At 30.3% G+C, this 21784-nt stretch overlaps 2 protein-coding genes across 2 annotated transcripts in view; one reads left to right on the forward strand and one right to left on the reverse strand.

Annotated features, from left to right (window-relative positions):
• LOC311301520 (uncharacterized protein) overlaps positions 1-21784 on the reverse strand; it is a 402121-nt gene that overhangs the window by 214319 nt on the left and 166018 nt on the right. The gene's annotated exons all lie outside the window — the stretch shown is intronic.
• Positions 1-21784, forward strand: part of LOC311301462 (uncharacterized protein) — a 64937-nt gene that overhangs the window by 25259 nt on the left and 17894 nt on the right. The gene's annotated exons all lie outside the window — the stretch shown is intronic.

The following is a 21784-nucleotide window of genomic DNA, read 5'->3' on the forward strand; positions in this document are numbered from 1 at the left end:
ACTATGGTAAATCGTGGTAAATCATGGTAAACTATGGTAAATCATGGTAAACCATGCTAGCAACATGGTAAAAAAATTCTAGCATCATGCTAGCAACATGATAATCATGCTAGCATGGTAAACTATGGTAAATCATGGTAAACTATGGTAAATCGTGGTAAAATATGGTAAATCATGCTAGAATCATATTAAATCATACTTGAACATGGTAAATCTTGGTATACTATAGTAAATAATGGTAAACTATGGTAAATCATGGTAAATCATGGTAAACTATGGTAAATCATGCTAAACTATGGTAAATCATGCTAGAATCAGTAAATTATACTTGAACATGGCAAATCGTGGTATACTATAGTAAATCATGGTAAACTATAGTAAATCGTGGTAAATCATGGTAAACTATGGTAAATCATGCTAGAATCAATAAATCATACTTGAACATGGTAAATCATGGTATACTATAGTAAATCATGGTAAACTATGGTAAATCGTGGTAAATCATGGTAAACTATGGTAAATCATGCTAGAATCAGTAAATTATACTTGAACATGGTAAATCGTGGTATACTATAGTAAATCATGGTAAACTATGGAAAATGATGGTAATCTATGACAAATCATGCTAGAATCAGTAAATCATACTTGAACATGGTAAATCATGGTATACTATAGTAAATTATGGTAAACTATGGTAAATCATGGTAAATCATGGTAAACTATGGTAAATCATGGTAAACTATGGTAAATCATGCTTGAATCAGTAAATCATCTATCTTTCTTTCTTTCTTTCTTTCTTTCAACTAATCAATCTTTCTTTTTCTTTCTTTCTCTCTTTCTTTCTTTCTCTCTTTCTTTCTCCTTCTTTCTTACTAATTAATCTTTCTTTCTTTCTTTCTTTCTTTCTTTCTTTCTTTCTTTCTTTCAACATTTTCTTTCTTTCTTTCTATCTCTTTAAACCTTTTCTTTCTATCTATCTATCTATCTATCTATCTTTTGAACTTATCTATCTATCTATCTATCTATCTTTTGAACTTATCTATCTATCTATCTATCTATCTATCTCTATCTATCTATCTATCTATCTATCTATCTATCTATCTATCTTTTGAACTTATCTATCTATCTATCTATCTATCTGACTTATCTAACTTTTCTTTCTTTCTACCTAATCTTTCTTTCGTTCTTTCTTTCTTTATACCTAATCTTTCTTTCTTTCTTTCTTTCTTTCTTTCTTTCTTTCTTTCTTTCTTTCTACCTAATCTTTCTTTCGTTCTTTCTTTCTTTATACCTAATCTTTCTTTCTTTCTTTCTTTCTAGCTAATCTTTCTTTCTTTTTTCTTTCATTCTTTCTTTCTACTTAATCTTTCTTTCTTTCTTACAATCTTTCTTTCTTTCTTTTTTTCTTTCTAGCTAATCTTTCTTTCTTTTTTCTTTCATTCTTTCTTTCTAGCTAATCTTTCTTTCTTTTTTCTTTCATTCTTTCTTTCTACCTAATCTTTCTTTCTTTCTTTCTTTCTTTCTTTCTTTCTTTCTTTCTTTCTTTCTTTATACCTAATCTTTCTTTCTTTCTTTCTTTCTTTCTTTCTTTCTTTCTTTCTTTCTTTCTTTCTTTATACCTAATCTTTCTTTCTTTCTTTCTTCCTAACTAATCTTTCTTCTTTCTTTCTTTCTTTCTTTCTTTTTTTCTTTCTTTCTTTCTAACTTTTCTTTCTTTCTACCTAATCTTTCTTTCGTTCTTTCTTTCTTTATACCTAATCTTTCTTTCTTTCTAACTAATCTTTTTTTTTTCTTTCTTTCTACCTAATCTTTCTTTCGTTCTTTCTTTCTTTATACCTAATCTTTCTTTCTTTCTTTCTTTCTAACTAATCTTTCTTTCTTTTTTCTTTCTTTCTAACTAATCTTTCTTTCTTTCTTTCTTTCTTTCTTTCTTTCTTTCTTTCTTTCTTTCTTTATACCTAATCTTTCTTTCTTTCTAACTAATCTTTCTTCTTTCTTTCTTTCTTTCTTTCTTTCTTTCTTTCTTTCTTTCTTTCTTTCTTTCTTTCTTTCTTTCTACCTAATCTTTCTTTCGTTCTTTCTTTCTTTATACCTAATCTTACTTTCTTTCTTTCTTTCTAACTAATTTTTTCTTTTTTCTTTCTTTCTACCTAATCTTTCTTTCGTTCTTTCTTTCTTTATACCTAATCTTTCTTTCTTTCTTTTCTAACTAATCTTTCTTTCTTTTTTCTTTCTTTCTAACTAATCTTTCTTTTTTCTTTCTCTTTCTTTCTTTCTTTCTTTCTTTCTTTCTTTCTTTCTTTCTTTCTTTCTAACTTTTCTTTCTTTCTAACTATTCTTTCTTTCTAACTAATTTATCAATCAAAATTTAAACTACTTTAAACTTCAAACTACTTCAAACTTCAAACTACTTCAAACTTCAAACTACTTCTAACTACTTTAAACTTCTAACTACTTTTAACTTCTTCAAACTCTCTGGTCCGGCTTTCTCAAGCCAACTTAAAGTTTGTCTCAACAAACTTTTTTTTCTAGTTCTTCTTCTTCTTCTTATTCTTCTGACCCAAAATTTATCAACTCTAACTCCTCCTAGAGCTTTAACTCTACAAACTCCAAACTCGGGTCAGACTTTCAGACTGTTCTGACTTGGTGTGCTATATCTTTTCAGACTGATTTGACTTTCAGTTTTCTTAAAAATTAATATTAAAAACCATAAAAATCCCATAGACTTACATGGCAGACTGCTCAAATTGAGCCAAGACTACGGTGGCCCATTAGTGTACAAGCCAAAAACTCAAATCTAAACTCCCTGAAGCCCTAGACTCAATTAAACTACCATTCAATGACCTAATAAACTTCTATCTATCTATCTATCTATCTATCTATCTATCTATCTATCTATCTATCTATCTATCTATCTATCTATCTATCTATCTAACTTATCTTTCTAACTAACTTATCTTTCTATCTATCTTTCTAACTAACTTATCTATCTTTCTTTCTTACTAATCTATCTATCTTTCTAACTAACTTATCTATCTATCTTTCTTTCTAACTAATCTATCTTTCTTTCTAACTAACTAATCTATCTTTCTTTCTTTCTTACTAATCTATCTATCTTTTTAACTAACTTATCTATCTTTCTTTCTAATCTATCTATCTTTCTAACTAACTTATCTATCTTCCTTACTAATCTATCTATCTTTCTAACTAACTTATCTATCTATCTATCTATCTATCTATCTATCTATCTATTTTCAAACCTTATCTATCTATCTATCTATCTATCTATCTATCTATCTTTTTAACCTATCTATCTATCTATCTATCTATCTATCTATCTATCTATCTATCTATCTATCTTTTTAACTTATCTATCTATCTATCTATCTATCTATCTATCTATCTATCTATCTATCTATCTTTTTAACTTATCTATCTATCTATCTATCTTTTTAACTTATCTATCTATCTATCTATCTATCTATCTATCTATCTATCTATCTATCTATCTATCTATCTATCTATCTATCTATCTATCTATCTATCTATCTATCTATCTTTTTAACCAATCTATCTATCTATCTATCTATCTACCTATCTATCTATCTATCTATCTATAAACATTATCTATCTATCTATCTATCTATCTATCTATCTATCTATCTATCTATCTATCTATCTATCTATCTATCTATCTATCTATCTATCTATCTATCTATCTATCTATCTATCTATCTATCTATCTATCTATCTATCTATCTATCTATCTATCTTCAAACCTTATCTATCTATCTATCTATCTATCTATCTATCTATCTATAATCAGTAAATCATACTTGAACATGGTAAATCATGGTATACTATAGTAAATCATAGTAAACTATGGTAAATCGTGGTAAATCATGGTAAACTATGGTAAATCATGGTAAACTATGATAAATCATGTTAGAATCAGTAAATCATACTTGAACATGGTAAATCATGGTATACTATAGTAAATCATGGTAAACTATGGTAAATCGTGGTAAATCATGGTAAACTATGCTAAATCATGCTAAACTATGGTAAATCATGCTAGAATCAGTAAATCATACTTGAACATGGTAAATCGTGGTATACTATAGTAAATCATGGTAAACTATGGTAAATCGTGGTAAATCATGGTAAACTATGGTAAATCATGGTAATCTATGATAAATCATGCTAGAATCAGTAAATCATACTTGAACATGGTAAATCATGGTATACTATAGTAAATCATGGTAAACTATGGTAAATCGTGGTAAATCATGGTAAACTATGGTAAATCATGGTAAACTATGATAAATCATGCTAGAATCAGTAAATCATACTTGAACATGGTAAATCATGGTATACTATAGTAAATCATGGTAAACTATGGTAAATCGTGGTAAATGATGGTAAACTATGGTAAATCATGGTAATCTATGATAAATCATGCTAGAATCAGTAAATCATACTTGAACATGGTAAATCATGGTATACTATAGTAAATCATGGTAAACTATGGTAAATCGTGGTAAATCATGGTAAACTATGGTAAATCATGGTAAACTATGCTAAATCATGCTAGAATCAGTAAATCATACTTGAACATGGTAAATCATGGTATACTATAGTAAATCATGGTAAACTATGGTAAATCGTGGTAAATCATGGTATACTATAGTAAATCATGGTAAACTATGGTAAATCATGGTAAACCATGCTAGCAACATGGTAAAAAAATTCTAGCATCATGCTAGCAACATGATAATCATGCTAGCATGGTAAACTATGGTAAATCATGGTAAACTATGGTAAATCGTGGTAAACTATGGTAAATCATGCTAGAATCATAGTAAATCATACTTGAACATGGTAAATCATGGTATACTATAGTAAATAATGGTAAACTATGGTAAATCATGGTAAATCATGGTAAATCATGGTAAACTATGGTAAATCATGCTAAACTGTGGTAAATCATGCTAGAATCAGTAAATTATACTTGAACATGGCAAATCGTGGTATACTATAGTAAATCATGGTATACTATAGTAAATCGTGGTAAATCATGGTAAACTATGGTAAATCATGCTAGAATCAATAAATCATACTTGAACATGGTAAATCATGGTATACTATAGTAAATCATGGTAAACTATTGTAAATCGTGGTAAATCATGGTAAACTATGGTAAATCATGCTAGAATCAATAAATCATACTTGAACATGGTAAATCATGGTATACTATAGTAAATCATGGTAAACTATTGTAAATCGTGGTAAATCATGGTAAACTATGGTAAATCATGCTAGAATCAATAAATCATACTTGAACATGGTAAATCATGGTATACTATAGTAAATCATGGTAAACTATGGTATATCGTGGTAAATCATGGTAAACTATGGTAAATCATGGTAAACTATGGTAAATCATGCTTGAATCAGTAAATCATCTATCTATCTTTCTTTCTTTCTTTCTTTCTTTCTTTCAACTAATCAATCTTTCTTTTTCTTTCTTTCTCTCTTTCTTTCTTTCTCTCTTTCTTTCTCCTTTCTTACTAATTAATCTTTCTTTCTTTCTTTCTTTCTTTCTTTCTTTAAACATTTTCTTTCTTTCTTTCTATCTCTTTAAACCTTTTCTTTCTATCTATCTATCTATCTATCTATCTATCTTTTGAACTTATCTATCTATCTATCTATCTATCTATCTATCTATCTTTTGAACTTATCTATCTATCTATCTATCTATCTATCTATGTACTTGAACATGGCAAATCGTGGTATACTATAGTAAATCATGGTATACTATAGTAAATCGTGGTAAATCATGGTAAACTATGGTAAATCATGCTAGAATCAATAAATCATACTTGAACATGGTAAATCATGGTATACTATAGTAAATCATGGTAAACTATTGTAAATCGTGGTAAATCATGGTAAACTATGGTAAATCATGCTAGAATCAATAAATCATACTTGAACATGGTAAATCATGGTATACTATAGTAAATCATGGTAAACTATGGTATATCATGGTAAATCATGGTAAACTATGGTAAATCATGCTAGAATCAGTAAATTATACTTGAACATGGTAAATCGTGGTATACTATAGTAAATCATGGTAAACTATGGTAAATCGTGGTAAATCATGGTAAACTATGCTAAATCATGCTAGAATCAGTAAATCATACTTGAACATGGTAAATCATGGTATACTATAGTAAATCATGGTAAACTATGGAAAATCGTGGTAAATCATGGTATACTATAGTAAATCATGGTAAACTATGGTAAATCGTGGTAAATCATGGTAAACTATGGTAAATCATGGTAAACCATGCTAGCAACATGGTAAAAAAATTCTAGCATCATGCTAGCAACATGATAATCATGCTAGCATGGTAAACTATGGTAAATCATGGTAAACTATGGTAAATCGTGGTAAAATATGGTAAATCATGCTAGAATCATATTAAATCATACTTGAACATGGTAAATCTTGGTATACTATAGTAAATAATGGTAAACTATGGTAAATCATGGTAAATCATGGTAAACTATGGTAAATCATGCTAAACTATGGTAAATCATGCTAGAATCAGTAAATTATACTTGAACATGGCAAATCGTGGTATACTATAGTAAATCATGGTAAACTATAGTAAATCGTGGTAAATCATGGTAAACTATGGTAAATCATGCTAGAATCAATAAATCATACTTGAACATGGTAAATCATGGTATACTATAGTAAATCATGGTAAACTATGGTAAATCGTGGTAAATCATGGTAAACTATGGTAAATCATGCTAGAATCAGTAAATTATACTTGAACATGGTAAATCGTGGTATACTATAGTAAATCATGGTAAACTATGGAAAATGATGGTAATCTATGACAAATCATGCTAGAATCAGTAAATCATACTTGAACATGGTAAATCATGGTATACTATAGTAAATTATGGTAAACTATGGTAAATCATGGTAAATCATGGTAAACTATGGTAAATCATGGTAAACTATGGTAAATCATGCTTGAATCAGTAAATCATCTATCTTTCTTTCTTTCTTTCTTTCTTTCTTTCAACTAATCAATCTTTCTTTTTCTTTCTTTCTCTCTTTCTTTCTTTCTCTCTTTCTTTCTCCTTCTTTCTTACTAATTAATCTTTCTTTCTTTCTTTCTTTCTTTCTTTCTTTCTTTTTTTCTTTCTTTCTTTCTTTCTTTCAACATTTTCTTTCTTTCTTTCTATCTCTTTAAACCTTTTCTATCTATCTATCTATCTATCTATCTATCTATCTATCTATCTTTTGAACTTATCTATCTATCTATCTATCTATCTATCTATCTATCTATCTATCTCTATCTATCTATCTATCTATCTATCTATCTTTTGAACTTATCTATCTATCTATCTATCTATCTATCTATCTGACTTATCTAACTTTTCTTTCTTTCTACCTAATCTTTCTTTCGTTCTTTCTTTCTTTATACCTAATCTTTCTTTCTTTCTTTCTTTCTTTCTTTCTTTCTTTCTTTCTCTTTCTTTCTTTCTTTCTTTCTTTCTTTCTTTCTTTCTTTCTTTCTTTCTTTCTTTCTTTCTTTCTTTCTTTCTTTCTTTCTACCTAATCTTTCTTTCGTTCTTTCTTTCTTTATACCTAATCTTTCTTTCTTTCTTTCTAGCTAATCTTTCTTTCTTTTTTCTTTCATTCTTTCTTTCTACCTAATCTTTCTTTCTTTCTTACAATCTTTCTTTCTTTCTTTTTTTCTTTCTAGCTAATCTTTTTTTCTTTTTTCTTTCATTCTTTCTTTCTAGCTAATCTTTCATTCTTTCTTTCTACCTAATCTTTCTTTCTTTCTTTCTTTCTTTCTTTCTTTCTTTCTTTCTTTCTTTCTTTCTTTCTTTATACCTAATCTTTCTTTCTTTCTTTCTTTCTTTCTTTCTTTCTTTCTTTCTTTCTTTCTTTCTTTATACCTAATCTTTCTTTCTTTCTTTCTTCCTAACTAATCTTTCTTCTTTCTTTCTTTCTTTCTTTCTTTCTTTCTTTCTTTCTTTTTTTCTTTCTTTCTTTCTTTCTTTCTTTCTTTCTTTCTTTCTTTCTTTCTTTCTTTCTTTCTAACTTTTCTTTCTTTCTACCTAATCTTTCTTTCGTTCTTTCTTTCTTTATACCTAATCTTTCTTTCTTTCTAACTAATCTTTTTTTTTTCTTTCTTTCTACCTAATCTTTCTTTCGTTCTTTCTTTCTTTATACCTAATCTTTCTTTCTTTCTTTCTTTCTTTCTAACTAATCTTTCTTTCTTTTTTCTTTCTTTCTAACTAATCTTTCTTTCTTTCTTTCTTTCTTTCTTTCTTTATACCTAATCTTTCTTTCTTTCTAACTAATCTTTCTTCTTTCTTTCTTTCTTTCTTTCTTTCTTTCTTTCTTTCTTTCTTTCTTTCTTTCTTTCTTTCTTTCTTTCTTTCTACCTAATCTTTCTTTCGTTCTTTCTTTCTTTATACCTAATCTTACTTTCTTTCTTTCTTTCTAACTAATTTTTTCTTTTTTCTTTCTTTCTACCTAATCTTTCTTTCGTTCTTTCTTTCTTTATACCTAATCTTTCTTTCTTTCTTTTCTAACTAATCTTTCTTTCTTTTTTCTTTCTTTCTAACTAATCTTTTTTTTCTTTCTCTTTCTTTCTTTCTTTCTTTCTTTCTTTCTTTCTTTCTTTCTTTCTTTCTTTCTTTCTTTCTTTCTAACTTTTCTTTCTTTCTAACTATTCTTTCTTTCTAACTATTCTTTCTTTCTAACTAATTTATCAATCAAAATTTAAACTACTTTAAACTTCAAACTACTTCAAACTTCAAACTACTTCAAACTTCAAACTACTTCTAACTACTTTAAACTTCTAACTACTTTTAACTTCTTCAAACTCTCTGGTCCGGCTTTCTCAAGCCAACTTAAAGTTTGTCTCAACAAACTTTTTTTTCTAGTTCTTCTTCTTCTTCTTATTCTTCTGACCCAAAATTTATCAACTCTAACTCCTCCTAGAGCTTTAACTCTACAAACTCCAAACTCGGGTCAGACTTTCAGACTGTTCTGACTTGGTGTGCTATATCTTTTCAGACTGATTTGACTTTCAGTTTTCTTAAAAATTAATATTAAAAACCATAAAAATCCCATAGACTTACATGGCAGACTGCTCAAATTGAGCCAAGACTACGGTGGCCCATTAGTGTACAAGCCAAAAACTCAAATCTAAACTCCCTGAAGCCCTAGACTCAATTAAACTACCATTCAATGACCTAATAAACTTCTATCTATCTATCTATCTATCTATCTATCTATCTATCTATCTATCTATCTATCTATCTATCTATCTATCTAACTTATCTTTCTAACTAACTTATCTTTCTTTCTATCTATCTTTCTAACTAACTTATCTATCTTTCTTTCTTACTAATCTATCTATCTTTCTAACTAACTTATCTATCTATCTTTCTTTCTAACTAATCTATCTTTCTTTCTAACTAACTAATCTATCTTTCTTTCTTTCTTACTAATCTATCTATCTTTTTAACTAACTTATCTATCTTTCTTTCTAATCTATCTATCTTTCTAACTAACTTATCTATCTTCCTTACTAATCTATCTATCTTTCTAACTAACTTATCTATCTATCTATCTATCTATCTATCTATCTATCTATTTTCAAACCTTATCTATCTATCTATCTATCTATCTATCTATCTTTTTAACCTATCTATCTATCTATCTATCTATCTATCTATCTTTTTAACTTATCTATCTATCTATCTATCTATCTATCTATCTATCTATCTATCTATCTATCTTTTTAACTTATCTATCTATCTATCTATCTATCTATCTATCTATCTATCTATCTATCTATCTTTTTAACCAATCTATCTATCTATCTATCTATCTATCTATCTATCTATCTATCTATCTATCTATCTATCTATCTATCTACCTATCTATCTATCTATCTATCTATCTATCTATCTATCTATAAACATTATCTATCTATCTATCTATCTATCTATCTATCTATCTATCTTCAAACCTTATCTATCTATCTATCTATCTATCTATCTATCTATCTATCTTCAAACCTTATCTATCTATCTATCTATCTATCTATCTATCTATCTATCTATCTATCTATCTATCTATCTATCTCTATGCTACAATCAGTAAATCATACTTGAACATGGTAAATCATGGTATACTATAGTAAATCATAGTAAACTATGGTAAATCGTGGTAAATCATGGTAAACTATGGTAAATCATGGTAAACTATGATAAATCATGTTAGAATCAGTAAATCATACTTGAACATGGTAAATCATGGTATACTATAGTAAATCATGGTAAACTATGGTAAATCGTGGTAAATCATGGTAAACTATGCTAAATCATGCTAAACTATGGTAAATCATGCTAGAATCAGTAAATCATACTTGAACATGGTAAATCGTGGTATACTATAGTAAATCATGGTAAACTATGGTAAATCGTGGTAAATCATGGTAAACTATGGTAAATCATGGTAATCTATGATAAATCATGCTAGAATCAGTAAATCATACTTGAACATGGTAAATCATGGTATACTATAGTAAATCATGGTAAACTATGGTAAATCGTGGTAAATCATGGTAAACTATGGTAAATCATGGTAAACTATGATAAATCATGCTAGAATCAGTAAATCATACTTGAACATGGTAAATCATGGTATACTATAGTAAATCATGGTAAACTATGGTAAATCGTGGTAAATGATGGTAAACTATGGTAAATCATGGTAATCTATGATAAATCATGCTAGAATCAGTAAATCATACTTGAACATGGTAAATCATGGTATACTATAGTAAATCATGGTAAACTATGGTAAATCGTGGTAAATCATGGTAAACTATGGTAAATCATGGTAAACTATGCTAAATCATGCTAGAATCAGTAAATCATACTTGAACATGGTAAATCATGGTATACTATAGTAAATCATGGTAAACTATGGTAAATCGTGGTAAATCATGGTATACTATAGTAAATCATGGTAAACTATGGTAAATCATGGTAAACCATGCTAGCAACATGGTAAAAAAATTCTAGCATCATGCTAGCAACATGATAATCATGCTAGCATGGTAAACTATGGTAAATCATGGTAAACTATGGTAAATCGTGGTAAACTATGGTAAATCATGCTAGAATCATAGTAAATCATACTTGAACATGGTAAATCATGGTATACTATAGTAAATAATGGTAAACTATGGTAAACTATGGTAAATCATGGTAAATCATGGTAAACTATGGTAAATCATGCTAAACTGTGGTAAATCATGCTAGAATCAGTAAATTATACTTGAACATGGCAAATCGTGGTATACTATAGTAAATCATGGTATACTATAGTAAATCGTGGTAAATCATGGTAAACTATGGTAAATCATGCTAGAATCAATAAATCATACTTGAACATGGTAAATCATGGTATACTATAGTAAATCATGGTAAACTATTGTAAATCGTGGTAAATCATGGTAAACTATGGTAAATCATGCTAGAATCAATAAATCATACTTGAACATGGTAAATCATGGTATACTATAGTAAATCATGGTAAACTATTGTAAATCGTGGTAAATCATGGTAAACTATGGTAAATCATGCTAGAATCAATAAATCATACTTGAACATGGTAAATCATGGTATACTATAGTAAATCATGGTAAACTATGGTATATCGTGGTAAATCATGGTAAACTATGGTAAATCATGGTAAACTATGGTAAATCATGCTTGAATCAGTAAATCATCTATCTATCTTTCTTTCTTTCTTTCTTTCTTTCTTTCAACTAATCAATCTTTCTTTTTCTTTCTTTCTCTCTTTCTTTCTTTCTCTCTTTCTTTCTCCTTTCTTACTAATTAATCTTTCTTTCTTTCTTTCTTTCTTTCTTTCTTTCTTTCTTTAAACATTTTCTTTCTTTCTTTCTATCTCTTTAAACCTTTTCTTTCTATCTATCTATCTATCTATCTATCTATCTATCTATCTATCTATCTTTTGAACTTATCTATCTATCTATCTATCTATCTATCTATCTATCTATCTATCTATCTATCTATCTATCTTTTGAACTTATCTATCTATCTATCTATCTATCTATCTATCTATCTATCTATGTACTTGAACATGGCAAATCGTGGTATACTATAGTAAATCATGGTATACTATAGTAAATCGTGGTAAATCATGGTAAACTATGGTAAATCATGCTAGAATCAATAAATCATACTTGAACATGGTAAATCATGGTATACTATAGTAAATCATGGTAAACTATTGTAAATCGTGGTAAATCATGGTAAACTATGGTAAATCATGCTAGAATCAATAAATCATACTTGAACATGGTAAATCATGGTATACTATAGTAAATCATGGTAAACTATGGTATATCATGGTAAATCATGGTAAACTATGGTAAATCATGCTAGAATCAGTAAATTATACTTGAACATGGTAAATCGTGGTATACTATAGTAAATCATGGTAAACTATGGTAAATCGTGGTAAATCATGGTAAACTATGCTAAATCATGCTAGAATCAGTAAATCATACTTGAACATGGTAAATCATGGTATACTATAGTAAATCATGGTAAACTATGGAAAATCGTGGTAAATCATGGTATACTATAGTAAATCATGGTAAACTATGGTAAATCGTGGTAAATCATGGTAAACTATGGTAAATCATGGTAAACCATGCTAGCAACATGGTAAAAAAATTCTAGCATCATGCTAGCAACATGATAATCATGCTAGCATGGTAAACTATGGTAAATCATGGTAAACTATGGTAAATCGTGGTAAAATATGGTAAATCATGCTAGAATCATATTAAATCATACTTGAACATGGTAAATCTTGGTATACTATAGTAAATAATGGTAAACTATGGTAAATCATGGTAAATCATGGTAAACTATGGTAAATCATGCTAAACTATGGTAAATCATGCTAGAATCAGTAAATTATACTTGAACATGGCAAATCGTGGTATACTATAGTAAATCATGGTAAACTATAGTAAATCGTGGTAAATCATGGTAAACTATGGTAAATCATGCTAGAATCAATAAATCATACTTGAACATGGTAAATCATGGTATACTATAGTAAATCATGGTAAACTATGGTAAATCGTGGTAAATCATGGTAAACTATGGTAAATCATGCTAGAATCAGTAAATTATACTTGAACATGGTAAATCGTGGTATACTATAGTAAATCATGGTAAACTATGGAAAATGATGGTAATCTATGACAAATCATGCTAGAATCAGTAAATCATACTTGAACATGGTAAATCATGGTATACTATAGTAAATTATGGTAAACTATGGTAAATCATGGTAAATCATGGTAAACTATGGTAAATCATGGTAAACTATGGTAAATCATGCTTGAATCAGTAAATCATCTATCTTTCTTTCTTTCTTTCTTTCTTTCTTTCTTTCAACTAATCAATCTTTCTTTTTCTTTCTTTCTCTCTTTCTTTCTTTCTCTCTTTCTTTCTCCTTCTTTCTTACTAATTAATCTTTCTTTCTTTCTTTCTTTCTTTCTTTTTTTCTTTCTTTCTTTCTTTCTTTCAACATTTTCTTTCTTTCTTTCTATCTCTTTAAACCTTTTCTATCTATCTATCTATCTATCTATCTATCTATCTATCTATCTATCTATCTATCTATCTATCTATCTATCTTTTGAACTTATCTATCTATCTATCTATCTATCTATCTATCTATCTATCTCTATCTATCTATCTATCTATCTATCTTTTGAACTTATCTATCTATCTATCTATCTATCTATCTATCTGACTTATCTAACTTTTCTTTCTTTCTACCTAATCTTTCTTTCGTTCTTTCTTTCTTTATACCTAATCTTTCTTTCTTTCTTTCTTTCTTTCTTTCTCTTTCTTTCTTTCTTTCTTTCTTTCTTTCTTTCTTTCTTTCTTTCTTTCTTTCTTTCTACCTAATCTTTCTTTCGTTCTTTCTTTCTTTATACCTAATCTTTCTTTCTTTCTTTCTAGCTAATCTTTCTTTCTTTTTTCTTTCATTCTTTCTTTCTACCTAATCTTTCTTTCTTTCTTACAATCTTTCTTTCTTTCTTTTTTTCTTTCTAGCTAATCTTTTTTTCTTTTTTCTTTCATTCTTTCTTTCTAGCTAATCTTTCATTCTTTCTTTCTACCTAATCTTTCTTTCTTTCTTTCTTTCTTTCTTTCTTTCTTTCTTTCTTTATACCTAATCTTTCTTTCTTTCTTTCTTTCTTTCTTTCTTTCTTTCTTTCTTTCTTTCTTTCTTTATACCTAATCTTTCTTTCTTTCTTTCTTTCTTCCTAACTAATCTTTCTTCTTTCTTTCTTTCTTTCTTTCTTTCTTTCTTTCTTTCTTTCTTTCTTTTTTTCTTTCTTTCTTTCTTTCTTTCTTTCTTTCTTTCTTTCTAACTTTTCTTTCTTTCTACCTAATCTTTCTTTCGTTCTTTCTTTCTTTATACCTAATCTTTCTTTCTTTCTAACTAATCTTTTTTTTTTCTTTCTTTCTACCTAATCTTTCTTTCGTTCTTTCTTTCTTTATACCTAATCTTTCTTTCTTTCTTTCTTTCTAACTAATCTTTCTTTCTTTTTTCTTTCTTTCTAACTAATCTTTCTTTCTTTCTTTCTTTCTTTCTTTCTTTCTTTCTTTCTTTCTTTATACCTAATCTTTCTTTCTTTCTAACTAATCTTTCTTCTTTCTTTCTTTCTTTCTTTCTTTCTTTCTTTCTTTCTTTCTTTCTTTCTTTCTACCTAATCTTTCTTTCGTTCTTTCTTTCTTTATACCTAATCTTACTTTCTTTCTTTCTTTCTAACTAATTTTTTCTTTTTTCTTTCTTTCTACCTAATCTTTCTTTCGTTCTTTCTTTCTTTATACCTAATCTTTCTTTCTTTCTTTTCTAACTAATCTTTCTTTCTTTTTTCTTTCTTTCTAACTAATCTTTCTTTTTTCTTTCTCTTTCTTTCTTTCTTTCTTTCTTTCTTTCTTTCTTTCTTTCTTTCTTTCTAACTTTTCTTTCTTTCTAACTATTCTTTCTTTCTAACTAATTTATCAATCAAAATTTAAACTACTTTAAACTTCAAACTACTTCAAACTTCAAACTACTTCAAACTTCAAACTTCAAACTACTTCTAACTACTTTAAACTTCTAACTACTTTTAACTTCTTCAAACTCTCTGGTCCGGCTTTCTCAAGCCAACTTAAAGTTTGTCTCAACAAACTTTTTTTTCTAGTTGTAAATGAAATAGTAACAGATAATAGCTTCGATGTACTTTGCCTTACTGAAACCTGGCTTAAACCAAATGATTATTTCGGTCTAAATGAGTCTGCCCCAGCAGGATACTCCTATAAGCATGAGCCCCGTCTGATTGGTCGTGGCGGCGGTGTTGCAACAATCTATAGAGATATTCTCAATGTTACTCAGAAAACGGGTTATAAGTTTATTTCGTTTGAAGTACTTGTACTAAATATTACGCTCTTAGATGTTGGAAAAACATCCCTATTATCTCTAGCCTTGGCTACCGTATATAGACCGCCTGGGCCTTACGCTGATTTCCTAAAAGAGTTTTTAGATTTTCTCTCAGACCTATTAGTCAATGTCGATAAAGTATTTATTGTTGGAGATTTTAACATACACGTAGATAATCCAAATGATGCGTTAGGGGCTGCGTTTACAGATTTATTCAACTCCTTTGGGGTCAAGCAAAACATTACCGGACCAACTCATCGTTTTAATCATACGCTCGATTTAATTATATCACATGGAACCGATCCAACCGATATAGATATCTTTCCACAAAGTGACGATGTCACTGACCATTACATGGTAACTTGCATATTACGTACTCCTGTTATATATATCATGCTGCACCATGTTATCGATCAGGCAGAACAATCCTTCCATCCACCATAGATCATTTTTCAAATTGCTTATCTGATCTGTCTCAGCTGCTCAGTGAACCCAAACAAACAGATGAACTAGAGGAATTAACTAGCACTATGAGCACCATTCTTTCTGGAACACTGGATATTGTTGCACCCATTAGAATAAAAAATACGGTGGCCGAGAGAGCTCAACGCGCTGCAAATGAATAAAACACATGCAAACAGAAAAAAACGCATGCAAACAGAAAAAAACGCATGCAAACAGAAAAAAACACATGCAAATAGAAAAAAAAACACCAGCGAATAAGAAAACATCTTCATCAGTTTTACAACTCACGTGCGTCCCAATACTCACAACACAACGCGCTGCAATTACAGAAACGCGCTGCAAAAGTTCACAACAAAACCAAATACAGAAACGCGCTGCAAATAGAACAGAACACAACGGAAATGTTTCCGGGGAACCCAATAAGTGACGGACGGACGGCTAGGACATGCTTACAGCTGTCTACTTTTATTTATTTATTTTTATTATTTTTTTGCAAAACATACAAAGATGACACGTTTATGACATACAACTTTGTAACGTTATACAATATACAAAATGTATTTGCGATATGTTCAATGTCATAAGAATACTAAAAAGAACAATGAGCTGAAGACTAAAATAAATAAATAAATAAAAAAGATAGAGAAAAAGAACGAGGAAAAGACATTAATCTATACATCAGTAACATTGAACACATTTTGAAATTTTTCATAAGTTTCATGAGAAATGTTAGAATGTAGCTATAGGTCCAAATATGAGACGGCAAGTTTTAAAGTTGAGACACTCACACAAAGATATAACACATATTTTAAAAACTTTGTTGTATAAAATGTATATTTATTTGCAACAGTTATGTTAACAGCATTAATACTATATTTCTGGTAAGAACAGCTCAGCTGATGGATACGCGCTGCGTTGTCATGGGAACATCCCAAGTGAAAATAATGAGGAAATTACGTTGTCTTTCGTTGCTCCCTTCATCAACATAATGGCACACAAGTGCCCCGCTCACTCCAAAGTGCCCAATTCAAGGGCTCTGCCCTTTTAAGAGAGTAACGTTAGGGCATAGGTAAAGCCAGAGCCCGCGTCTCTCTGGTAAAGCTTGCGAGCCGTCCGTCCGTCACTTATTGGGTTCCCCGGAAACATTTCCGTTGTGTTCTGTTCTATTTGCAGCGCGTTTCTATATTTGGTTTTGTTGTGAACTTTTGCAGCGCGTTTCTGTAATTGCAGCGCGTTGTGTTGTGAGTATTGGGACGCACGTGAGTTGTAAAACTGATGAAGATGTTTTCTTATTCGCTGGTGTTTTTTTTCTATTTGCATGTGTTTTTTTCTGTTTGCATGCGTTTTTTTCTGTTTGCATGTGTTTTATTCATTTGCAGCGCGTTGAGCTCTCTCGGCCACCGTAAAAAAAGGTCAGAGAGAAAAGTAAAGCACCATGGTACAACAGCGTTTTGCTAGTTTTTTTTTTTTTTTAGCAATGAAAATAAACACTAAATGCTCTGTTAATTTTGATCTTTCATTTTCGTGTAATACATCAATCGATCCTGTTCAGTTTCTATTTTTTTTTCTGTATACTCACAATAAAAATAAAGTGTTTTGCTTTTTGACAAATAAAGAAAAATTAACACGATGCGATTTCTGCCTTCTCTCTGTCAGTAAACTCCCATTTGAAACGCGTTCGAAAATGATCTATAACTCCGCGAAAATTCAGTAAAACAGGCAAACAGACCCACGGGCATAAAGCTTGAGATCGCATCTTTTAAATGAAGTAATTTATATAAAAAACAAATATTCTCAGCTTCTGTAATTTGTATAAAAAGAGAGCGACTCCAGTCGAGCTCATTACGAGCTAATTCGACCACTCCCCGGGGAGCGCGTGCTATTCAAATGCAAATTCTGAGAACTATTTCAGATCTGAGAACGCCCACATCAGCTGTAAACAAAGCGCGTCGCGATCGAGTGAGGCATAATATAGCCAACCTTATGGAGAAAAGATTTCTCAGAACAGTGCTGATATGAGGAGCAATATCTCCTGATATGAGGAGCAGATCCCGCTGAGGAGTGAGGTAGGCTGTTTTCTTTTCTCAAGTGTTGATGTGGAATAACTTTATGGAATAACGTTAGTGTAGGCCTATGCAAACCAAAAAAAGATGAATCGCATTTCTATAATATGACTCGCCTTTCTGTGAGATGAATGAAGGGTACATATTTGTAAAGACTGTTTAGCCTAAATATGAATCGCGCGTCTGTGTGTGAAAGAATAAACTGCTTTGCTATAGCCTACTGAGATGAGTAAAAATCGACTGGAATATGTTGAAATAAAATGTATTTGTATAAGCAACGTATTAAACTGCAAATTAGCATTTATATGCCCTAATATTTCATAAAAACAACGTTACAGTCAGTCACTTGTTGACTAGATTTGGGTACAGTTTTTAGGCTACTGTAGAATATACTGCCACATCAAATAAGCTTTTGTTTAGCAATTTCTGCTCATATCTAACATTATATATATATAACGTTCATAGACTAAGATGTTAGATGTTCCAATGTTGGCTATATTCAAACTAATGAATACATATGATAAAATGTAGGCCTATAATCTTTTTTCTTTTTCTTTTTTACAAAGAAAGAGTACACTTGAAATATTGTTGAAATTGTAATTATTGTTGTAATTGTAACATTTTTAATAAAATAACAAAACATATTTACAAGAGAGATGTAAGCGAAATCTTAAATGGTCAATATAAGTCTTCTTCTAAATATATCTTTTGTCCTTGCATTGTGGCTCAGTCAGTGTCACACCTGAATGAATGGCTAATTATGCAGAGTCATTATGCAGAGTGGGTGGGACATTGTAATCTAAGGTGTAAACTACTCCTCCCCCTCGCATATTGGCTTTCCAAGCAAAACCTGTTTTACACCATTTAAATCAATGTATTTTTTTTTGTGAACGATAAAGCAAGACTATTTTCACATCATTTTGAAGCTAGAACTCAAAGGGACAACAACCATTAGTCAAAAGTCTTGTGGACACATATTTAATGTGTTTTGTGGTCTTAATTGAGCAACTTTCATTTTAATTTTTTCCAATAACCACGCACAAACATTATTCTCTTAAAAATACAAACATCTACATACACGTTGCTCGCATATTATGGTAGCCCTGTTTGTGCTTTATAGAGTAAATTTACATCTTTGCCATTAACATGTTTATAAATAACTGAAAAAAGCACAAATGTCAAGGCATGTCAGAACATCTCAAGGACCCCCAAAACAGCTTGGTCCCCAGAGGGTTAAACTGGCAGTTATAAAACCTCTCATTAAGAAACCACAATTAGACCCACATAATCTAGCAAATTATAGCTTAAATCTACCTTTTATGTCTAAAATACTAGAAAAAGTTGTGTCCGCCCAACTGGGCTCTTTCTTGCAAGAAAATACATCTATGAAAAGTTTCAGTCTGATCTTAGTGCTGCGTTCGATACTATAGATCACACAATACTCTTAGATCGACTACAAAATTATACTGGTGTTCAAGAACAAGCATTAAGCTGGTTCAGATCATATTTATCTGACCGCTACCATTTTGTCTATTTAAATGGAGAAAGATCGATCATAACTTCAGTAAACTATGGCGTGCCGCAGGGATCTGTGTTAGGCCCTCTGTTATTCTCAATATATATGATGCCACTTGGAAATATTTTAAGGAAACATGGAATGAGTTTCCACTGTTATGCTGATGACACTCAAATCTATATTTCAACACGGCCAGATGAAAGTGCTAAATTATCCAAATTGACAGAGTGTGTTAAAGATATAAAAGATTGGATAACGTGCAATTTTCTTTGATTAAATCCAGACAAGACAGAGGTACTAATCATCGGTTCAAAAAACCACCCACAAAACCTCTCACAATACAACTTTAACATAGTAGGATGTCCTGTTATTTTATCCTCTACAGTAAAAGACCTGGGTGTTATATTAGACTGCAACCTGTCTTTTGAAAATCATATTTCATATGTTACAAGAACAGCCTTTTTCCAACTTAGAAACATTGCTAAGCTACGTAACATGCTATCAGTTTCTGACGCAGAAAAGTTAGTTCATGCATTCATGACCTCGAGACTAGATTACTGTAATGCTTTATTAGCCTGTTGTCCTGCATCCTCAATAAACAAGCTACAGTTAGTCCAAAATGCCGCCGCTAGAGTTCTTACTAGATCAAGAAAATATGATCATATAACACCAATTTTATCATCACTACATTGGTTACCTATAAAGTTCCGTATTAATTACAAGGTATTGCTACTGACTTATAAAGCCCTAAATGGCTTAGCTCCAGTCTATTTAATCGATCTTCTATCGCCCTATAATCCATTGCGTTCTTTAAGATCACTAAATTCGAGGGTTTTGGTCATACCTAGGATATCCAGGTCCACCAAAGGAGGGAGAGCATTTTCACATTTAGCTCCAAAACTCTGGAATAGTCTTCCTGATACTGTTCGTTGCTCAGACTCGCTCTTCCAGTTTAAAACTAGATTAAAGTCGCATCTCTTCAGCCAGGCATTCATATAATACTTTTAATCTTACAGTTAAATCCGACCTCTAGTTCATAAATGCCAGAGAAGAACTGGCCCCGGACTGAGCCTGGGTTCTCCCAAGGTTTTTTTTTTCTCCATTAGGTCACCTGATGGAGTTTTTCGGTTCCTTGCTACTGTTGCCTTTGGCTTGCTCAGTTGGGGATATTTGGGATATTTAATTTAATTAATCAATCAAAAATACTATTGATCAGCATTACCAAACGTGGACGTTTTTCACTAGAAACAAACATTGATGTATTGTTTTAATTTAATACTGTGAAGCTGCTTTGATACAATCTGTGTTGTGAAAAGCTATATATATAAACTTGACTTGACTTGACTTGACTTGTCTCTGTTCTTTTTTGCAAATTCCAGCCTGGCCTTCATATTCGTCTTGCTAATGAGAAGTTTGCATCTTCTGGTCTAGCCTCTGTACTTTTGTTCATTAAGTCTTCTGCGAGCAGTAGATTGTGATACCTTCACTCCTGCCCTCTGGAGGTTGTTGCTGATGTCTATACTGTCCTATGATGAAAAACCAAACTCTTAATTTACTTTAGAGAGGTCAAAACAATGTCACTAACAGTTGTTTTAGGGTCTTTCTTTACAGCTCTCACAATGTTTCTGTTGTCAACTGCTGATGTTTTCCTTGGTCTACCTTTTCGAGGTCTTTTACTTAGTTATACCAGAGGTTTCTTTCTTCCTCAGGACATTCCAAATGGTTGTACTGGATATGGCAAATGTTTGTGCAATGGCTCTGATTGATTTTCCATTTTCTCTCAGCTTCACAATTGTTTGTTTTTCACCCATGGACAGCTCTTTTGTTTTCATGTTGGTTACACGTCTAACTATAAATGCAGTCTGCACAGGCAAAGCCAAAATCTAAAACTGAGCGCAGACGTTCAGTGCTATTTATTGTTTGAATAATCAATGTAATAGGACACGCCAGGGCAACAAAACACACCTGCCAGTCACATGTTCCAATACTTTTGGTCAATGAGCAATGGGTGGATTCAAACCAAAGGTTATATCTTCTAAGTTGTGTATCAGATCCAGATGTAAATACCTGAAAATAAAAGCTGAAATGGTGATCTCTTCCCTCATATTCATATTTTGATGTCAAACCCAAATATTTTCA

The sequence above is a fragment of the Rutilus rutilus genome, assembly GCF_951802725.1.
Source record: "Rutilus rutilus genome assembly, chromosome: 1".
Classification (NCBI taxonomy): domain Eukaryota; kingdom Metazoa; phylum Chordata; class Actinopteri; order Cypriniformes; family Leuciscidae; genus Rutilus; species Rutilus rutilus.